At 39.6% G+C, this 16724-nt stretch overlaps 1 long non-coding RNA gene across 2 annotated transcripts in view; it reads left to right on the top strand.

Moving 5' to 3' along the window:
- Window positions 1-16724, top strand: part of LOC122558367 — a 79190-nt gene that overhangs the window by 15205 nt on the left and 47261 nt on the right. For both annotated transcript variants that reach the window (XR_006314114.1, XR_006314113.1), the window contains exons 4-5: window positions 10089-10268; window positions 14109-14160. This is a non-coding gene — a long non-coding RNA (uncharacterized LOC122558367). The remainder of the gene's footprint in view (window positions 1-10088; window positions 10269-14108; window positions 14161-16724) is intronic.

The raw sequence follows: 16724 nt of genomic DNA, 5'->3' as shown, positions 1-16724 counted from the left end.
CAGGCATGAAGGCACCATAAGGAGATGCTAGGTAGGAACAAAGCTAGTTTGGAATGATAGTGCAAGAAAATCTACTAGACCTTGTGTAGAGAAACCCTGCATGAAATTCAATGAAAATGACACTTTGACAAAATATATTATGATTCACCCCATAGAGTATGAAAGCAAGGAAATTTTATGATAAACTTTTATAAAATTCTGATTTAAACTTCAACTGCAGTATTATGTCTAGCTCTCGACATCACATTTTCAAAAGATTATCATGGCTAGGAGGGCACAATGAGGGCATAGAGTCATAGAGATGTACGGAAATAGACCCTTCGGTCCAACTTGTCCACACCAACCAGATATTATAAATTAATCTAGTCCCATTTGCCAGCATTTGGCCCATATCCCTCTGAACCCTTCCTATTCACATACCTATCCAGATGCCTTTTAAACGTTGTAATTGTACCTGCCTTCACCACTTCCTCTGGCAGCTCATTCCATACAAACACAACCCTTTGCATGAAAACGTTGCCCCTTAAATCCCTTTTAAATCTTTCCCCTCTCACCTTAAACAAATGCCCTCACCCAACCCAGGGAAAAGATCTTATCTATTTAAACCAAACCATGCTCCTCATGATTTTATAAACTTCAATAAGGTCACCCCTCGGCCTCCAACACTTCCAGGGAAAACAGCCCCAGTCTATCCAGCTTCTCCCTATCGGTCTTTGGTTACAGAGAGATATTGCAGAAATCTCTCTCCTGAGAACAAAGAAAGTAATAGAATGATTTTGTAAAGGTGTTTAAATTCAAAAATGTTTTGATAGAGTAAACAATAAAATATGTAGCTAACAGATGCAAATTTAGAACAGTTGTTAAAAGAAACCCAGGTAAAATGAGCAGGGAAATGTGTGATCTGAAAGAATATGGAAGTAGCTTTAGTAAGAAGATCCAAAATCAAGTTTGATGAAAAGTTTCAGGGCTGTGGAGAAAAAACAAGGAAGTGTAACAACTTAAATGGTTCTTTCAAAGGCCTAACAAAGGCACAATGGGCCAAATTGCATTTTCCCATGATGCATCATTCCATATTTTTATGATTCCAAATGAACAACAGAAATGGAGCTACAGTTCTGAGCAGGAGATTCTGTTGGCCAAGTTGAAACTTCACTGCCAGATTCACATAGAAATCAGTGATCATAAATATCAATACATCAGTCACACTGTTATCAAAACAGCAAATTCTGTACCTAGAGAAATGATACGTTTGGAGGAACTGAGTGAAGCCAAGGGATTGATTCTGACTGGGGTAAGCCTTGACAGCAGAGAAGCTGTGGTGGGGATGTGAGCAGCTGAATAAGAAATGGAAAGGCCAACTATCTTCAGCTGCCAGTAGAAGCTTAGATATTGTGAGAACCACCCCATAATAAGTATTCCATAATCACCCTGTTTTGTGTACTGTGGGTGGTGATTTTTCCTCAAACCATTGAAAATGCTATTGTTAATTTGTTGGAAAGGTGGCTTGGCTGGCCACTTTGGGGTGACTTTTAACTGTATTCTGTGTTCTACATCTCCACTTGACCAAATGATTTAAGATCTGGTATCCCCATTCTGTCTAGGGATTAAGGAGTATGAAACTGCATTCTGGCACTCAGGAGTACTACAGCACAAATGTTCAATGCCAGAGCACCATAATTTTTTATCCTAACACCACTTCCTGTAAATGAAATCCAATCTAACAGTGCACTGTTTGGAAACATAGCAACAAAACACACTGTAACTCAGTGTCATTTCCAATGCAAATATTTCAGCTAGACCTGTGTGAATGATACTATTGATAAAAATAATGAAGCATTGAGCACAATAATTAAAGGATTTATGTACAACGGACTTGAGATTGAGATATATAGATATGCAAAAGTATATTTTGATCCCATTCTTATAAGCACTTGGAGGTAATAAGCAAAGTATGGTTAATTTTTCTTTTTATTTCCGCAGAAGTCATGTATTTGCACAAAAAGGCTGTGTGTTACTGTTGTTTAGTTCCAGTGAACATCTGTGTGTTAAGTACTCACCCCAGACTATGTCTAATAAATCTTAAAATTCCCTTTGAATAGACTTGTCCTATCCCTTTGAGTAGAATGGTAAAAAAAAACAGAAAAAGTTTGTGTCTACTTTTATTTATATTCCCTCTTGGGACGTGGACATTGCTGGCTGGCCAGCATTTATTTCCTGTCCCTAGTTGCCCTTGAGAAGGTGTTGGTGAGCTGCCTTCATGAACTGCTGCTGTCCACATACTATAGGTTGATGCACAATGAACTTAAGGAGGGAATTCCAGGATTTTGATCCAGTGACATTGAAAGAACAACAATGTATTTCCATCAGGATGGTGACTGGCTTGGAGAGGAACTTGCAGTTGATGGTGTTCCCATATATCTGCTACCCTTGTCCTTCTAGATGGAAGTGATCATGGTTTTGGAAACTGCTGTCTAAAGATCTTTGGTGGATTTCTGCAGTGCAGTTTGTAGGTAGTACATATTGCTTCTACTGAGTGTCGATGGTGGAGGGAGTGGATTCTTGTGGATGTGGTGCGACTCAAGCAGATTGCTTTGTCCTGGATTGTATCAAACTTCTTGACTGTTGTTGGAACTGCACCCATGAAGGCATGTGGGGTGTATTCCATCACGCTCATGTTTGTACCTTGTTGATGGTGCACAGGCTTAGGGGAATCAAATGGCAAGTTACTCATTGTAGTATTTGTAGCTTCTCACCTGATCTTGTAGCCACTGTGTTTATGTGGCCAATCCAGTTGAGTTTTTTCATCAATAGTAACCCCCAAGATGTTGATCATGGGTGATTCAGTGATGATAACACCATTGCATGTCAAGGGGAGGTGGTTAGATTGTCTCTTATTGGAGATGGTCTTTGCCTGGCATTTGTGTGGTGCAGATGTTACTTGCCACTTGCCAAGCCAAATACTGATCAGATCCTGTTGCATTTGAACATTAACTGCTTTAGTAACTGAGGAGTTATGAGTGGTGATGAACGTTCAAATCAAATCAAAATGACATTGTGCAATTATCGGCGAACATCCCCACTTCTGATCCTATGATGGAGGGGAAGTCATTGTTGTAGCAACTGAAGATGGTTGGGCTGAGGGAATTACCCTAATAAACCCCTGCAGAAATGTCCTGGAGCTGAGATGACTAACCTCCAACAACCACAACCATCATCATATGTGCCAGATATGAGTCCAAGCAGCAGAGAGTTTGCCCCCACCCCCCCGATTCTCATTGATTCCGGTTTTGCTAGGGTTTCAGCTGCTTCAGCAAACACCTTCCCATCACCATAAAATCAGAAGTGGTAATATTTGCTGATGATTGCACAATAAGCAACACCTTAGATATTGAAGCAGTCCATGACCAAATGTAGCAAGAGCTGGACAACATTCAATCTTCAGCTGATATATGACAAGTAACATTTGCACCACACAAGTGTCAGGCCATGACAATCCTCAACAAGAGAGATTCTAACCATCATCCCTTGATGATCAGCGACATTACCATCACTTAAACTGCTATTGTCAACATCCTGTGTTATCGTTAACCAGACACTGAATGGGACTAGCTCTGTAAATAAGTAGGTCAGGGTCTAGAAATCCTGCAGCAAGTAACCTACCTCCTTATTCCTCAAAGCCTCTCTGCTATCTGCAAAGCATGAGTCTGGATTGCGATGGGATGTTCCACACTTGCCTGGATGGATGTGGCTCCATCAACCCTCAAGAAGCTTGACACTGTGGAGAAACAAGCAGCTTATTTGATTTGTACCTCTTTCATGAACATGCACTCCCTCCACCACCAGCACTATATTTTACATATTCTGGCTCAAAGTCCTGGAGCTCCCTCTCTCACAACATTGTCAGTTTATCCGCACCAAATGGTTTGCAGCGATTCAAGAAGGCCATTCACCACCACTTCACAAGGGCAACAAGAGATGGGCAGTAGATGCTGATCTAGCTAGTAATGCCTGCATCTCCTGAATATATAAACAACTGACAGTCATAGATTCACAGATTTTCCAAAAGGATTTCAGATGTTGCCTTACTATATGAGAATGAAACAAATTAGTCTCTCACTTTAATGCCTTAATATGTGAACAAAATAAGTACAGTGGTGACAATGATTTATCAGAATTGATTTTGTTCATATGAAAGTGGAGCAAACTCTAGATGCACCCTTTCTGAGATGGTTTCTTTTGTGTTTCTTCTAAATATTTGGGGCTGTTATGTTTGCTACACAATAAACTTTGTTTATACATTATTTGAAGAAATTTGCTTGATTTACAACTGTGCCTTGATTATTGTAAAAAAATTAGTTTGGGTGACCTTTTGTCTACCTTTGTGCTCTCTAGTGGCTTCACAATTGGGTCTCCAGAGATTCAAACACCCCCTTAATCATGTGATGTAATTATTGTGTCATTCTGATTGATGAACCACTGCTTGCTGAACTTCAGTGAAAGTATCATATTAAACTGTTTTTACATTTCTGTGAAAGAGTCAGCGAAAACAAAACGTTTGCACTCAGCGGATTACTGTATGAAAATGCTGTTTTATTGCCTCAGTTGTTTAATTTGCCTAGCATGCTTTCACCATTTTTAAAAAAGAGTCGCCATTATTTTAACTTCACTTTTTGATTCAGCAAAGGAAAATTTTTCCTTTTATGCACCAGAGGTAAAGTTTTGAGGCCCTAAGATTCCTTGGTTGGGGGAGGGAGTAATTTCAACTTTGCAACTCTTGCAGGGCCAGAATGTGCTAACAGCCTCAACCTACATTGGGATTTTCAGCAAGAAATGCCCCAGCTAATATTCCTTTCAATTTCAGGGAAGGTTGGAAAAGTGCCTTTCCTCCCAGTTAGGAGAGGTTGGCAACACTTGAAATTTTAAATTTCATGTCTTCAACCTTTGCACCCACCCTTGTGAATAGACACCACTTGTTAGAAGAAGCAGTTTGCCAGCATTCATTCATCATGGCAGAAGTACTTGGTTGAAAGGGCCCAATCTCACTGTGGAAGACTTTTATCCATTAGGAAACTGAACTATAGCAAACAGAAATTTCACTGATAACTGCATTAGCCTTGAAAAGTAATCTGTCACAATAAACATACTGAGCCGTGATCTAAGGCTGCACAATATACTTCTCAATAGGGATCCCATTTAACCTGATACATTGTCTAAAAAGTGAAAATAACACAATTTATAATATGAATCAGGTTAATCAGGTAGCACCAAAGGTTATCCAAACATGAATACATTATCCATCTAGTAGGATTCATAAATCCTACTTTCTGAACAGCATTTCCACATCAGGTTCTGAAATCTTAGAAGCTCACTTCTCTCCTTCTTTAGCTTCCATTGCTTGGACCCGTTTTCCATTTCAATCCCTACTGCTGTTTCAATAGTGAAGTTATACATGCATATCCGAATTTCTGGACTTCCTAACAAATTTGACAATTTGCTGTCAGGACCTATGATAATCTGATGTGGGCCTACCTCCTCTGCTTTTGATGTGGATATCTGCCAATGAACAGAGCTATATGGATTATTTCGAGCCAGGATATTTACACTTCATACGGAAAGAGTTTACATAGAAAGCACAGTGATTTGGATTCCTAATATACATTGGTGTAATAGAAAGGAATAATGTTCCATAATTTGTACCTTTTGATGACAATCGCTCTCATCATCACCACTGTAAGTGTGTTCACTGCATGCCCAAAAACCTCTTCCACATTGATGAAGGATTTACGCCCAAGTTACCTCAGAAACAAAAGGAACTGTACCAGGACCATTGACTGTAGCTTGTTGTTTTTATACTCTGTATACATGGGCTAAAAGGATTTTACCAATTTTTATATTCTGTATAAAATTGGTAAAATGCTTTTAGCCCATGTATTGCTGCCTAAATTTTGAAGAATGTTGGAAATCAGTACGCTAGGAGTTAAAATGGGAGCCTGTCACAATCCCAGAATTAAATTATACCCTTTACTACATCAATTTAACAGCATATTGAACCATTTAAATCTTAATATGGGCCTAAAACCTCAATTAATATTAGATTGTGAGTCTAAAACCATAATTTGGCTCAGTTAAAACTTTGTTCTCAGATGCGGGTGACCATGGCATTTATCCCTAGGTGCCCTGAGAAGTTGCTAGTTGGCCTCCTTGTTGAATTTCACAGTAGTTACAGTAAATCCATGAGATCACACAGCGCAAATTCGTCTATCCGCGCCAAAAAGTAAATAAGAACAAAAATTAAAATCCGCTGCAACAATCGATTTTAACCTATTTTTATCCTATTTTTAATGAGGTCCGTGCTCATGAATTTCATGATTTGTGGGTGTTCTCAGAAACAGAGTCCTCACAGATACGCAGGAAAGACTGTATTGCATGAGTGAGTGGCCTGTGAGAACATTTCAAAAGACATAAGGGTTATCCCATAGTATGGGACTGGAGTCATATGAAGATTAGGTATTAGTGAATCTGTAGATTTTCTTCGACAATCTGGCAGCTGTCACGCTATTTCTTCCCAGTACCAGATCTATTGGATTCCATGCCACAACTTGCCATGGTAAGATTTGAAGCCATGACCCCTGTATTTCTGGCCCAGTTCTGCAACCACTGTTTTACCATAATAAAGACGGAAAATGCCAGAGGAACTCAGTGGACCAAGCATGTGTGAAGAGAGAGAAACAGAGTTAACAGACCAGAAAAGGCTGGAAAATTATAGTTTTTGTGCAGCATAAAAACTATCATTTTCCATCCTTCACTTCTGAAGAAAAGTAATTTGACTCAAAAAAGTAATTTTATTAATCTCTCTAGAGACCTGTTGAGTTTCTCCAGCACTTTCTGTTTGTGTTTCAGATCTCCAGCTTTCAGAGTGCTTTGCTTTTATCACTATGTTACGGTACATTGAGTCAGTGAGTCCTGTGAATTTCATTTTTTAAATCTTTGAGAATATCATCATTTCTGCAGAGAGGTGTGAGACATTATAATTTAGTGAGGAATATAAATGCATACTTCAGATCTAAATAATTCTCAGAATTTACATGAGTAAGCTCATTAAAATGCACTTGTATAAACAGGAAACTGTTGTCAGTTTGGAGTTACAAGATCTTTTCAACAGTGAACAGAAAGAACTTGCTTTTATGTTTCACCTTATCATGCCCTTAAGACGTCTTACAACCCTTAATTTCCAAAGAATTACTTGGAGAGCATAGCTACCATTGTTATGTTTGGAAATATGGTAGACAAATTTACACAGAGTAAAGTCCCACAAGCAGCATATGAAATAAATGATCAAATAAGCTGTGTTTGCTGGCATTGGCTGAGTAAGAATGTTGGCCCAAAGATCAGAAGAATTCCCAGCACTTTGAATGATGCAATAGAATCCTTTGGAACTACCTAAAGAGGGAAGTAAAATTATTCCCTTTGTGTCCTATTTAGAAATGCAGTTTAGAATCTACAAGTGAGAACCTCATATTTTTATCAATATTTGCTTGGCATTTTATCTAACTGTCCCTGTCTTTTCCTCCAATGTGTATTCTTAACACTAAAACAAGAAAACTTATGGCCAGTGTTCCATTTTTCAGTTCTGATATCATAATTTGAATCTCAAATTATATAATTTTGCTTTATGCAAATGTTTCAGCTTCTGAAATACTACTTTGGATGTCATCCCAGTTTCAATAGAATGTAGAACAATGCAGGTCAGGAACAGCCCACCATGTCTGTGCTGTCCGTGATGCCATTCTAAACTAATCTCATCTGCCTGCACATGGTCCATATCCATCTATTCCTACCTGTTCATGTGTCTGTCTGAATGCTTCTTAAATGTTGCTGTTGTATTTGCTGAGATATTGGTGGCATCGACAGCCATGGGCGACGTGCCAGAAGACTGGAGGTTGGCTAATGTGGCACCATTAGTTAAGAAAGACTGTAAGGAAAAGCAATGGATGTATAGACTGATGAGCCTTGCATCAGTGATGGGTAAGTTGTTGGAGGGGATTCTGAGGGACAGGATTCACATGTATTTGGAAATGACTATCAGGGATAGTCATCATCCCAGGCTTTTTGCCTGGGAAATCGTGTCTCACTAACTTGATTGAGTTTTTTGAAGAGATGACAAAGGAGATGAATGAAAGCAGAATGGTGGATGTTGCCTAAATGGACTTGGTCAAAGCATTCAACAAGGTTCTGCATAGCAGACTGCAGAGCAAGGTTAGATCATATAGGATCCAAAGGGAGTTAGCTAATGTGATACAAAATTGGCTTGAAACTAGGAAAGTCAATAGAGTGTGGAGCTGGAAAAAGCATAGCAGGTCAAGCAGCATGAGAGGATCATGGGACTCAGGTCTGAACCTTTCATCAGGACATTAGGACACAGAGGGTTGTGGTAGAGGGTTGCTTTTTGGACTGGATGCCTGTGGTCAGCAGGATGCCACAGGAATTGGTGCTGGGTCCACTGCTTTTTCTCATTTGTATGGATGATTTAGATGTGAATATAGGAGGCACGATTAATATGTTTGCAGATGACACCAAAAAAGGTGGTGTAGTGGACATTTAAGAAGATTTTTTCAGTGCAACGGGACTTTGATCAGATGGGCCAGTGGGCTGAGGAGTGGAAGATTGAGTTTAACTTAGATAAATGTGTGATGATGCATTTTGGTGAGGCAGGGACTTATATAGTTAATGGAAGGGCCATTAGGAAGTGTTGCTGAACAAAGAGACCTAAGTTTGCAGGTATACAGTTCCTTGAAAGTGGAGTTACAGGTAGACAAGGTGGTGAAAAAGGCACTTGCCTTCATTGGTCAGACCATTGAGTATAGGAGTTGGGCTGTCATGTTATGGTTGTACAGAACATGGGTGAGGCCACTTTTGAAATACTGCATACAATTATGGTTGTCCTTCTATAAGAGAGATGTTGTTAAACTTGAGAGTATACAGAAAAGATTTACAAGAACGTTGCCAGAACTGGAGAGCTTGAGCTATAGGGAGAGGCTGAATAGGCTGGGTCTTTTCTCTCTGGAGCGCCGAAAGTTGAGGACTGACCTGATGGAGGTTTATAAAATCATGGTGGGCATTGATAGCGTGAATAGCCAAAATCTTTTTCCCAAGTTAGGTGAGTTCAAAACTAGAGGGCATGGGTTTAAGGTGAGAGGGAAAATATTTAAAAAGGACCTCAGGGATATCTTTTTCACACAGAGGTGATACATGTATGGAAGAAGCTGGCAAAGGAAGCAGTAGAAGCAGGTACAATTACAACATTTGAAAGGCATGTGGATAGTTATATGAATATGAAGTGTTTAAAGGGATATAGACCAAATGCTGGCAACTGGGACTAGGTCAGATTGGGATGTCTAGTTGGCAGGAATGAGTTGGACTGAAAGGTCTGCTTCCATACTGTTTGAATCTATGTCTCTATGACTTCTGCTAACAGCACATTCCAGTCTCCTACCACCGTCCACGTAAAAGGCTTGCCTTGCACATCTCCTTTAAACTTTCTCCTTCTCACGTTAAACCTACACCCCCTAGGATAGCAAACCTTGCTTTAACTGGCAGCTTACCAACCGGTACTCCTGATTAACCAGCAAAACTTATATACCTCAAATACTGCAAAGTTTACTGCAATGTTCTGTCCAATTATTATAATTTTTTTAAAAATTATTTACCTCAATGTAAGTATACTTGTGGTTGAATTGAATGGCCACATGAAATATTAACAGTTAATTAAATTTTGAGTCAATTTCTTCTTAAATACCACAATCTTTTGCAATGTCTGAGTAGTCAGTTGGAGGTACAAGTGACAAGTCTATTTGCTGATAAGTTTTATTTAAGGCAATATTGCATTTTTGTTTAAATGATTTATGCTACAAATAGAGTTTAACAGTGCTGTGTATAGTCCTGCATTATGTTTCTATTATTTAGTATGTGTTTTTACGTGGATTAAATGGATCTCTTGAATATTGGGAATATTTGGTCAATTGGCACACTCCTGGTCCCATGGGTGCCGGATAATAAAAATGTTTATTGTATTTGACGTTTCCACCTAGGTAAAAAAAGACAGAAACTATCCACCCTATCTATGCCACTGGACAGGTTTAGTCTGTGGTCTTTGACTGTCTCAAGGTAAGAAGTAATGCATAATGGCCAGGAACATGGCAAAACCGAAAAACCAAGAGAAGCTGGCTAGTTGAAGCAAGAAAGGGGAAATTTCAAGCATTCATTTTGGAGTAAGTCATTAAACTGCATTGCTGATATTCAGGTAGCATTGTTTGAAGCTGTAAGAATCTCCCCAGGTAGCACTGATGCTCTCAACCATTTCACTTACATGGCTGTTGACGGGGTGCAATCAGAGAACAGTGCATTTGAATGACAGAATTCTTTAGACTTTATAGAGCAGTAAAAAGCCGAAGAAATCTATGCTGCTGCCTATGTTCCATATGAACCTCTTCCCATCTTAGTTTATATTGCCCTATTTGCATGTCCTACTTGTCCTTTGTCCTTCATGAACATGCCCTTAAATAATCAAAACTGTTCACTTTAACCACAGCATGTGATAGTGAGCTCCACATTCTTGCCACTCTGTGTAGCATAACGGGTTAATGTGAAACTTCGAATAAGATCATTTACTCCACCACTGGGAAGCAATGTACAATTCCTAGGAGATCAATCTCTCCAGCAAACCTGTGGCACAAATGAAATATTGTTTGGTATACAGTTAGAGTTGGTATGGTTAAGTAAAAAAAGGTAAGGTTTGATCCTTTATCAAAAGACTCCAGCAATTTTAACCATTCTCTCTCCAACCTTAGTATATGATCGTAGTAGGTGTGGAGTTACAATAATCACCACCAGAGTACTCAAATGACTTGAACCACCAGGATGGAGGATCAGGGTGGATTTGCAATTAAAATCATTAAAGTCATTTCTCGAAAAACATTGTACCTGCAATCATATCTTACAGAGTCAGAAAATAGGATAGTGCAAAGAAACATGATTTGTGTAATTTGTACAAAAACGTAACCTAATACAGATTTAACCAGTTCTTCAGGGGACTAGAAGGATGCTCTGAATGGTGAACTGTTACGAGCTGTTGATTCTCATTCTGCCTAACAGAATTTGAGAAAATGAATGGGGAGCCCCAATTCTCAATCTTCTTTGAAGAACTGAGAACATGGCAGTATAGATTGGTGATAATACTCTGGCGGTTATCTCTGTAAATCAGAGATGAAGTCAGAGACCTTGGAGTGGGTGGATGAAGAGCAGGAGTGGGGTGTTGATGGATGTCAGAGTTATAGTTTAAGGAGATGTAAATACTGAGGTGTTGCATAATGGCTAGAGACAGACACTTGGGAGATAAAAAAAACTGAAAGAACTGCGAATGCTGTAACTCAGAAAAAAACTTACTGGAAAGCTCAGTAAATCTGACAGCGTCCGTGGAGAGAAATCAGAGTTAACACGTCAGATCAAGTGACCCTTCCTCAGAATTGGAGAGAAATGTAGTGTAAAAGCGTAATGTAAATAAGTAAATAAGGTTATCACAAGGAAGTGATCTAAGATCACATGACTAACTTCATCTCTTGGCAGAGATGAAGTCATGACTATAGTTTATCGTCTATCGTTAATGTTCACAATGTTTAAATAATAACATTTTGTTTGAATCTACATCCAAATACTCTGCAATATTTCCCAGACCAATCTATAGCAAACTCTAACTAAAAATAATTTAGATCCTCACTTATAAAAATCATGTTTTAAGATGCTTTAATCTCAGTCATGCATGTATATATAATATATAGACAAAGGAATTATTCATATGTCTTTCTCCCTGCAATATCTGTCAGGAGGACAGTATCCTGGATTATTTAGTAGTTCCAGAAAATAATAAAAAGAAACTACAGTTTGTTACCAACAAAGCAAGCTAAAGTGGACATCAGCTATGCTGCATTCAAGTAGCTACGAATTTCTGTAAGGCTAAAATCACATGGTGGAAAATTATAATGTCTATTAAAAACTATTAAAGCCACAGAAAGGTGCACAGAAATGTGTGCCATTTAAAAAAAAAATCAACTGGTTACTCATCTCAATGCTGATTGCAAAAGCATCCCATGTGCAAATTACTGTCATGTTTTCTGAAATAGAAACAATCTCACTACATTTCAAAACAGTATGTGAAATGGTTTAAATGTTGCTGAGAGCCATGATTAAGAACATATCTAAGTGTGTGAGTATTTGAAGGCCAATGGGCAATGTCCAGCAGCTGTGGACATGCTCCTTCTCTGTACACATCGCAGTTCATGTGCTACCAATGATTGTTATCATTGGAAGTTTAGTGCTCTTCTGATGGCACTTTTAAAAAAATGGTTCTGATTAATGTCACTTTACAGTCTAAAATTACAGTTAGAATAGATTGGTCAGTGCAGAATTCTCTCAAAATCATGTACAGATCTATTTCCATCAATAAATCCTCATTCCTTGATGTAGCCATCCTATGATGGTGATTGACATTATCACCACTGAATGTCTGTCTCTAGAAAAAATGTCTCTATTCCAAAATTAGCTAACCGTCAACATCAAAATAACTTGTACATGGTCTCATTTCACCAGAATATTGATCCTCACAGGCTTACTGGATTAAATTCTGGTTTCCCATAAAAGGAGTAGCCACTTTGTCTTCTTTTGTGGGCCAGTATGTACATATGCATCTATGCACAATTCATAAAATATTTCTAGTTTGATAGTGCTTTAGGTTTTACATTGCCTGTGTAATGTTACAAAGTAGACAAGAAAGCCAGTTAGGGAAATACCTGAAGATACCGAATACAAGCACTGCATTATTTAAAAGTGATTTCCATCAATGCCCCAAATAAAAAAATGTATTTCATGATCATTAATTTAATCTTCATCCGATATTGCTTTGGGTGGTGTTTCATCGAGATTTTCAAAAATGCAACCATTTGTTGATTTGGTAATGCATTTTTATAATTTAAATGTGCTTGTAATTTGCTACATATCACCCTGCCTTTCTTAAAAGCATCATATCAAACTGATAGATTTGTCTTCTAGATCCTTTTTTTTGTATGCCAGTCTAAGAGAGAGTAAGAGCATTTTTTACATGTGTTCACTTTACGCGAAAAGAAAAATGATTTGCATTTTCATATGCTGTTACATTAGCCGCCTGTTGAGCAACATCTTGGTTTTAAAATTCTCACCCTTGTTTTCAATTCCTACCATTGGCCTCACCCATCTCCATCTCTAGTCTCCTTCAGCCACACAATCCTCTGAAATATCTACACTTATCCAATTCTATCCTTTTGAGCATTTTAAATGCTCTGGTGTATTGGTAGTAATTACTTTCATTTGTATAGTTATCCCTCCCAACACTTTAACACATATCGAGTGCAAGATATTGCTAAAGGAATCCCTCAGGGTAGTGCCCTAGACAAAGTCGTTCATCTGTTTATCAGTGACCTTCCGACTATTGTAAAGTCCGAGTGGGGGATGTTTGCTGATGATTGTATAATGTTCATTGCTTCTCATGCCTCCTCGGATCTTGGAACAACACATGTTCAAATGCAACAAGATATGCAGCACATTCAGATATGGACTGCAAATTGACATGTAGCATTCATACCACTCAAGTGCCAGGCAATAAGCAACTCCAACAAGAGAGAATCTCACCATTTCCACTTAATATTCCATAGTATTTCCACCACTGAATTCCCGGGTGGCAGCATTATATTGGTCACCCATTGACCAAAAACAGAACTGGACCTGCCTTATAAATACCATGGTTATAAGAGCAAGTCAGAGGCTGGGAATTCTGTGGTGAGTAGCTCAAATTCTGACTCCCAAAGTCTGACCACCATCTACAAGGCACAAGCGTAATTTTGTACTATCCACTTGCTTGGAACGGTGCAGTCCTACATGCTCAAGATGCTCCCTGCCACCTACAGCAGATGGACCCCAGTGATTTCAGAAAGTTGGTTTATCATTTAAAAATCACTAAGAGATAGGCAATAAATCCTGGCTTAACCAGTGACACTCAAATAAATTTGTTTTCTCCATTTCAGGTGTTCCTGAAAACATACCTGTTAGAATAAGCTAATGGTCATCTGAATTAAGGTAACTCAATGACATAATTTGTTTTTATAATGCACTTTCAAGGGGTCATTTTATGTCATTTAATTATGTTAAAGGCATTGTATAAATATAAGTTGTTATTTTAAACCTGTTTGTGGCTTTCTTTTGAGACATATTGTCAGAAGTTATTTCATTGATGTAATTAAGTTTGCACTAGACTGTTTGTAAGGGTAAAAGCTGTTCAAAAGTGTTTTCCCAATCACTGAACTAAGATCGATTTTTAGTCATGGAAACTAGAAGAAACTGCAAGATTTCAACAACATTTGCCAGCCAGCATTTGACCGGGTAACTCTACCGTGTTTTTGCCTAGTGAGGAAGAATAAATTGTCTCCCCTTTTTTTCAACCTCCGTGTTTGTCCCACATCAAAAATATATACTACTTTTAACATGACATTATGCCCTCTCTAAAAAAATGCCTTTATCTAATATCCACTGTAGAGTAAGAAGCCATTTATAAGGTCTTCTTGAATGAAAGAAAGAGCAATTTTATTATCTGTTAATCCCCACTCACCAAAAAATGTAGACATAGCATTAAGCATGCGGACACACAGGTACAAAGTTAAAAAAGGGATAAAAAAGGAAGATGGGTAGGATATGCATTGTAAAGGCCTTAAGAGTGTCCTTGAGGCATAATGATTTCAAGCTGAGACCATAGTTGTTAATTAACGTCTTGTATTCTCAACAGTAGTGAATGTTGTGAATAAATTGCTCCCTCACAACTCCTCCTGACTCCAGTGCACCTCTTACTGTCCTCGCTCTTCCTGCCCAGTTGGGGTTTTGATTGGCTTGAGTCCCACTCTGTGAATGTGGCCAGGACAGAGTGGGGGGGGGGGGGGGGGGGGGGGGGGGGGTAGAATTCAGGTAGTGGGGTGAGTGGGTTTGGGAAACTAAGCAGGGGTGACAAACAGGATTGAGAGGTCACACTAGGTTGGGTTGGAGATCACACGGGAATGAAGGAGAGTGATCACTGTTTGGGGAGGGGGGTTGTTGGAGGTGGGATGGGGGGTAAAAGCCCTGAGCTTTCAGATGTGGAGGGGGTGGAAATTCTGGGTTGGGGAAGAGGGATAAGCCCCAGCCTGGCAGAAGGAAATGGAGATGAGCATTTGGCCTCAAGGAGGGGAGCATAGAGATGTGAGAGGTCTGGTCTGGCAGTGGGGAAAAGAGGGGAGGTGAAGGGTCTGTGAACAAGGGACAATGATAAACCCCAATGTTTAGGGTGCAGAAAGGAGATGGGTGTGCCTCAAGTCTGGGTGAAAGCATTGCAGCCACAGTGGTGGGGGAAAGGTTCTACCAAAGCCTGGGGGATATCAGGGTGGTAGAGTCTCAAGCTGGGAATGGGGAGTGTGAGAGAGTGTGGCCCCATGCTTGGGGGATGGGGAGTTGTAACCCGGAGCTACGGTCAGGGGGAGACGATGTAACCCTGAGAATTGTTAGGAGTAGAGGGGGTGGGGAGAAGAGTGGTTGAGTTCAGACAAAGATGTGTAGTCTGGTATGCTTCAGGCAGGTGGAAGGAGTACAGCCGTCTACGTGATCTTGGCTATGAGCCAGTATTATTAGCATAGCAGGAATGGGGTTTGATGGAGAATTGGAAAGATGAGGAAGGGTAAGGCATACCGCAAAATTGTATTTCTGAAACATTGGATGGTTGAGATTTTCTATAGACATTATTTATTTGCATTGCATTTTTACCTTCTCATCTTGCCTGTTCGGGTGTAAACCTGACAGACAGACAGCACCTTCCTAACTGTCCTAATATCAATCAGTCAATGGACAGGACATACTGAAGTTAGTGATGGTGGTGTGTGGGAGATTGTCTTATCCAATAGTATTCCATGTGAATGACTATGTCAGGGTGTTGCTTGACAAGTCTGTGAGATAGTTCTCCCTGTTTTTGGACTCGATAAAGGAGCTGGACTTTGTAAGGTCAACTGTTTACCATCATCATTTTTGGTGCCTTAGCTGATGCCATGTGGTTGTCCAGTTTTACCTTTTTTTGAGACTTTTAACAGTTGATACAACTGAATGGCTTGTTAGGCAGTTAAGAGTCAACCACATGCTGTGGGTCTGGAGACACATGTAGGCGAGATCAGGCAAAGACAGCACTTTTTCATCTGTAAAGGACACCATTGATGGGATTTATGACAATTGACAGTAGTTACATGGTCACCGTTAGATCAGCCTTTTATTTTAGTGTGTTTATTGAATTCAAACTTCCCCATCTGCCATAGTGGCATTCAAACCATGTCTTCAGAATATTAGCCTGGAGTCCTTAATTAACGTGGAAATGTGTTGCTGGAAAAGCGCAGCAGGTCAGGCAGCATCTAGGGAACAGGAGAATCGACGTTTCGGGCATTAGCCCTTCTTCAGGAATGAGGAAAGTTGGTCCAGCAGGCTAAGATAAAAGATAGGGAGGAGGGACTTGGGGGAGGGGCTTCGGAAATGTGATAGGTGGAAAGAGGTCAAGGTGAGGGTGATAGGTCAGACAGGGGTGGGGGCGGAGAGGTCGGGAAGAAGATTGCAGGTTAGGAAGGCGGTGCTGAGTTCGA

Source organism: Chiloscyllium plagiosum, chromosome 17 (genome assembly GCF_004010195.1).
Source record: "Chiloscyllium plagiosum isolate BGI_BamShark_2017 chromosome 17, ASM401019v2, whole genome shotgun sequence".
NCBI classification, from domain to species: domain Eukaryota; kingdom Metazoa; phylum Chordata; class Chondrichthyes; order Orectolobiformes; family Hemiscylliidae; genus Chiloscyllium; species Chiloscyllium plagiosum.
The sequence above is the reverse complement of the archived record's forward strand: the minus strand, read 5'-3'. Positions and strand labels throughout refer to the sequence as shown.